Below are 5999 nucleotides of genomic sequence, written 5' to 3' on the forward strand. Positions count from 1 at the left end.
CGCAAAGGTCAAATCTTTTTAACTTTGACCGCTTAAAATGCTGGCCACATATCTAAATACACTTAATGTGAAATTTCAAACGTTTAAACAAAAGATTACCTGAGTAATTTGGTAAAGCCGAAGAGGTCAATTTTTTAAAACTTTGACCCAAATTTTGATCCATGTTCTAGGAACCTCTATCTAAATTTCAAGTATTTAGGCCCAAAATTTGCGGACGAGTTTGGTAGAGTTTTCAAAGGTCCAATCGTTGACCTTTGAAGCCTTAGCAACGAATCTTCTGGCCGAAAACCGCTTAAAAAAATTTTCCCAAGTCTCAATAGCATTTATGGTAAATCTCGAGTCTGTAGACTGAAAATTGACAGAGTAGTTTAGTAGGGGAATGTACACACACAGACACACACAGACACTTTCACTTTTATATATAGAAAATAATAATAATAATAATAATAATAATAATAATAATAATTAATATAATAATAATAACAGGCAAATTATTTTCTTCTTAATAATAATGCGGCTTCGTGCAGTTTTCTCTCTTTCGAACCTTATCTAGGAGCGAGAGACTAGTGGCAGATGCACCGGTCCAAATATGACAACAATACTCCATATATGGGCGAATGGTGGCCTTATAGAATGGTGGCGGGCGTTAGTATCTTTCTAACATGGTAGAGAGAACCTACCTTCTTCGCAGCGGTCCTGGCGATACTCACAACGTATTTGTTTCAACTCGTGCTTCCTGAGAGTGTTAGGCCGAGGAGTTTAAAGGATATACTTTCAGATAAAGAGACATTGGCCATTGCTATTGGTGGTGGAGAAGGTTTCTTGTAATTATTGAAGGAAACGAGTTTAGTCTTGGCAGCATTGAATATGACCATCCATTTTTGTCCCCATTCCACTACAGATCGGAGATCATCCTCTAATAACACGCAAATTATTTTCTTCTTAATAATAATGCGGCTTCATGCAGTTTTGACAGACTATGAATACCCACTGGAAACAATGCCGAGATGAGTGGAAAGCACATACAGCGCCTAGAATTCCCAAATGGTCACCCATCTGGTACTAGCCAGGCTCAACATTGCTTAACTTCGGTGATCTGGCGAGAACCGGTGTGTCAAAGTGATAATGCCGTATATGAAAATAATACATTCATATCAATACATGATGATAATGAAGACAACAACAATAATTATAACAAAAAAATAAAAATTTTAATATTAACAGCAATAATAATAATAATAATAATAATAATAATAATAATAACATTAATAATAATAATAACAGTAATAATAATAACAATAATAATAATAATAGCAATAATAATAATAACAATAATAATAATTATAACAATAATAATAACAATAATAATAATAGTAATAATAATAACAACAATAATAATAATAACAATAATAATAATAACAATAATAATAATAGTAATAATAATAACAACAACAATAAAAATAATAACAATAATAATAAAAATAATAATAATAACAACAATAATAATAATAACAATAATAATAATAACAATAATAATAACGATAATAATAATAACAATAATAATAACAATAATAATAACAATAATAATAGTAATAATAATAATAACAATAATAATAATAACAATAATAATAATAACAATAATAATAACGATAATAATAATAACAATAATAATAATAACAATAATAATACAAACAATAATAATAGTAATAATAATAACAATAATAATAATAACAAAAATAATAACAATAATAATAAAAATAATAATAATAACAACAATAATAATAATAACAATGATAATAATAACAATAATAATAATAACAATAATAATAACGATAATAATAACAATAATAATAACAATAATAATAGTAATAATAACAATGATAATAATAATAACAATAATAATAATAACACTAATGATAACAATAATAATAACAATAATAGTAATAACAATAATAGTAATAATAATAATGACAATAATAATAACAATAATAATAATGATAATAATAACAATAACAATAATAATAACAATAATAATAATGATAATAATAATAATAACAATAATAATAATAATAATAATAATAATAATAATAATAATAATGTCAAGAATGAGAGTTCATATAGAAACGTAATTTTAATTTGAATCAAATAAAGGACGCATCAAGTTCGCTTGAAAGTCAAATCACAACGTAATATAAGAAAAATAAACAAATATTTTACTTGTTTGAAATTTATAAAAAATATATTTCGGGGGTATACTCCATCTTCAGTGTGTTGTTTTCTTTCTTTTTTTACTTTTTCTTCTTCCTTGCCATGTTGTAAATTTGGAGAAAGAAGTCTGTTTGTATAGAACCGTGCGTTGTATCTAACGGTTGTATTTTGAAATGTTTGAATTGTACGTCTATCTCTGAAATATATTTATGTTATAAATTTCAAACAAGTCAAATATTTGTTTATTTTCCTTATATTACGTTGTGATTTGACTTTCAAGCGCACTTGATGTGTATTTTATTTTATAATAATAATAATAATAATAATAATAATAATAAGAAGAAGAAGAAGAAGAAGAAGAAGAAGAAGAATATTAACAAAAATAACTGACATTAATTAAAATAACAATAATAATAATAATAATAATAATAATAATAATAATAATAAAGTCATTTTCTTAATAATAATAATAAAAATATTAACAACAACAACAACAACAACAACAATAATAATAATAAGAAGAAGAAGAAGAAGAAGAAGAAGAAGAAAAAGAGGAAGAAAAAAGATGAAGAAAGTCTTTTCACCCTCGACAGAGTACAAATCCGACATCGAAATCTAGTAAGCGATGATTTTTTTATTAATTTTTTTTTTCACATACAATGCCTTGCAATTCTTGCGTTACTCTTTATAGAGTATACATTGCAGGTGCTCGTCTGAGCTCCAATATATGGTCTACCCTCTTAAAATAATCACACAATTCATCTAAGTACAAGAACACTCAATAGTTTCTCTCTCCCCCCTCTCTCTCTCCTCTGATTCCATTTCTCTTTTTCTTGTCTCTTTCTCGTAATCTCTCTTTCTCTCTCTTTTTCTCTCTCTCTTTATCTTTCTCTCTCACTTTCGCTCTTTCTTTCTCTCTTCCACTTTCTCTCACACTATCTCTCGTTCTCTTTTTCTCTTTCTTTCGCTCCCACTTTCTCTTTCTCCCCCTCTGTCTGTCTGTCTGTCTGTCTGTTAGTCTCTCTCTCTCTCTCTCTCTTATCGTAAAATAATCACACAACTCATCTAAGTACAAAAATCTTCAATGATTTCTCTCTCTCTTTCTCTTTCTCACTCTGCATACTCTCTCCGCTCTCTCTCTCTCTCTATTTCTCTTCACTTTCTTTCTTTCTCTTTTTTTGACTCTTTTTCTCTGTTTTTCCCCCTCTCTCTCTCTCTCTCTTTCTCCCATTCTCTTTTCTCTTTCTCTCTCTCTTTCTCTCTCACTCTTTCTCTTTCTTTCCAACATTCTTACTCTCTCTATCTCTATCTCTCTCTCTCTTTCTCTCTCTCTCTCTCTCTCTCTCTCTCTCTCTCTCTCTCTCTTGTGCGGAATCGATCATTTGAAAAATGTCCAACATTTTTGAAGTAGCCACGTCGAGGAGACAAGCTTTTTTCATTCAATTTTAATCACCAATTCAAGTCTCGCTGCAGTTTCTTCCCTTTATCATCATTTATTTAAAGGAAAATTTTCCTTTAAATAATTGTCAAATTGTCTATCCACACGTAAGAAGGTGGAACTGTCCTGGATCATTTCCTCGAGTGATTCCTAACATCCGGTTTCATCAATTGTGTATCGGTGATTGATTCACTACAACGTGTGGTTGTGTCCATTGAGAGAAACGAAATCTACTGAATATCGAATGACATACAGGAATGAATTATTTGAAGACCCGACTCGTTTCGAATAAGCGCTGTGATATAGCGAAACAGTTTATCTGTGGCTGGCAAAATTATACTCTGTCTTGAGTTGAGCATACTGGTAAGTGAAATAAGAAATTGCGAATAGCGTATAATGCAATGCTATTTGTGTAAACGCATGGAGTTTGCAAAGTTTTACAATGTTTATCATTATAATTTCACTCGCCGACTTAGCAGCCACTAAATTGCCGTAAAGGTCAGAAAGGTCAACTGTTGTTTATGGAATCGAACTTCGATCCAAGCTTGAGGATGTTGCAAATCTAGTTGCACTGTAATACAGTGCAACACGCTGTCTGTTGTTGACTAATATATATGTCAACACGACGGTTCTAGGTTCAATCCTTGGCTTGGGAGAGATACTAGTCTAGCAGCACTGATGATTTGTGATACAACGAAACAGGACTATATATCGATGACTACAAATATATATATATATATATATATATATATATATATTAAGTAATGTGATTTATAATTTAAAAATTAAAAAAAAAATTTTTAAATTTAAAAATCAAATTTTAATTAAATTAAAAATCAGTTTCATAAGAAGGAACAACAACAAAGTCAATTATCGTTTCGGAAATCCGTGCTTTTTATTTGTGGTATACATGAAGTCACGTAGAACAATTATACATAGGTTTTTTGGTAAGCACGGTCTCCTCATAAGCAAATTTAGGAGGATTTATATTGAATTAAAGATATAAAAAGCACAACCAAACTAGTAAATTCAATACATGAGCTTCTATCATGTAATCATAAACGTTGGTTTAAATTTAATAAATATAAACCACCTTAAATCATTAAAAATTACTCATTAGTAAAAATAGATTACTTTTTTCTTTTTTTTTTTTTAATAAATTAAGTTAGACCAATTACCGCCCTTAGACTCGTTAATCAAATAATAAATAAAGCCAAAAACACATGACAATTATCTCCCCTTAAAAACTTGCAAAATAAATATTCTCTCTCTATAGATATTAACTGTAGCGTCTTTAAATCAAAATACGCTAACGGAAACAATTTACTGCACGAGCGTCGCCCTTTTAAAATTCATCATTCAATAAAATAAAAAGCTATAGCAAACATCTAAATGACTACTTTAAATACAGTTCCTGATTTCAAAAAAAGAAAAACTAAAAGGTAACTATATCTATATATTTTTAAATCAAATTTATTATGTAAATTCAAAAAAATATATATTTTTTCTACTCATTTCTATCTCTAACCTATACTAATTTTCTTATAAATTTTAAATCCAAACCTTTTATTTCAATTTTTTCAGATTCATCTGCCTTACTTTTAATGCTAGGTTTATTTTTGGTGTCTTTTCAATTCAATATAAATCCTCCTAAATTTGCTGATGAGGAGACCGTGCTTACCAAAAAAACTATATATAATTGTTCTACATAACTTCATGTATACCACAAATAAAAAGCACGGATTTCCGAAACGATCGTACAGATAATTGATTTTGTTGTTGTTCCTTCTTATGAAACTGATTTTTAATTTAATTAAAATTTGATTTTTAAATTAAAAAATTTTTTTTTTAATTTTTAAATTATAAATCACATTACTTAATATTGAATTAGCCCTAGGACATTTAACTATCGAGCTTATTATATATCTAAATTACAACGAGCATTTCCTGTATTTTAATTAAACTAGTAATTTCACTATTACATTAAAATACACTTAGCTCTTTAGACTATTATTCTAATCTCCTTTAAATTATATATATATATATATATATATATATATATATATATGTGATTGTTTATATGAAATAAAATGGAGGTGGAAGGACCTGGATACTCAACGTTTCGCCCGATTTATGCGGGCTTCTTCAATGACCATCCCTCTTTAAGAAGCCCGCATAAATCGGGCGAAACGTTGAGTATCCAGGTCCTTCCACCTCCATTTTATTTCATATATATATATATATATATATATATATATATATATATATATATATATATATATATATATATATATATATACATTATTCTTTAGTTGGAATTCATTTTTTGAGATGAGCATTATATATTAATTTA

The 5999-nt window shown here is 28.0% G+C and overlaps 1 pseudogene; it reads right to left on the reverse strand.

Annotated features, from left to right (window-relative positions):
• Nucleotides 1-1019: 1019 nt before the first annotated feature.
• On the reverse strand, nt 1020-1136 carry LOC145258390 (5S ribosomal RNA; annotated as a pseudogene).
• Nucleotides 1137-5999: the final 4863 nt, after the last annotated feature.

Source organism: Euprymna scolopes, chromosome 33 (assembly GCF_053919585.1).
Source record: "Euprymna scolopes isolate OS-2025 chromosome 33, ASM5391958v1, whole genome shotgun sequence".
Lineage (NCBI taxonomy): Eukaryota > Metazoa > Mollusca > Cephalopoda > Sepiida > Sepiolidae > Euprymna > Euprymna scolopes.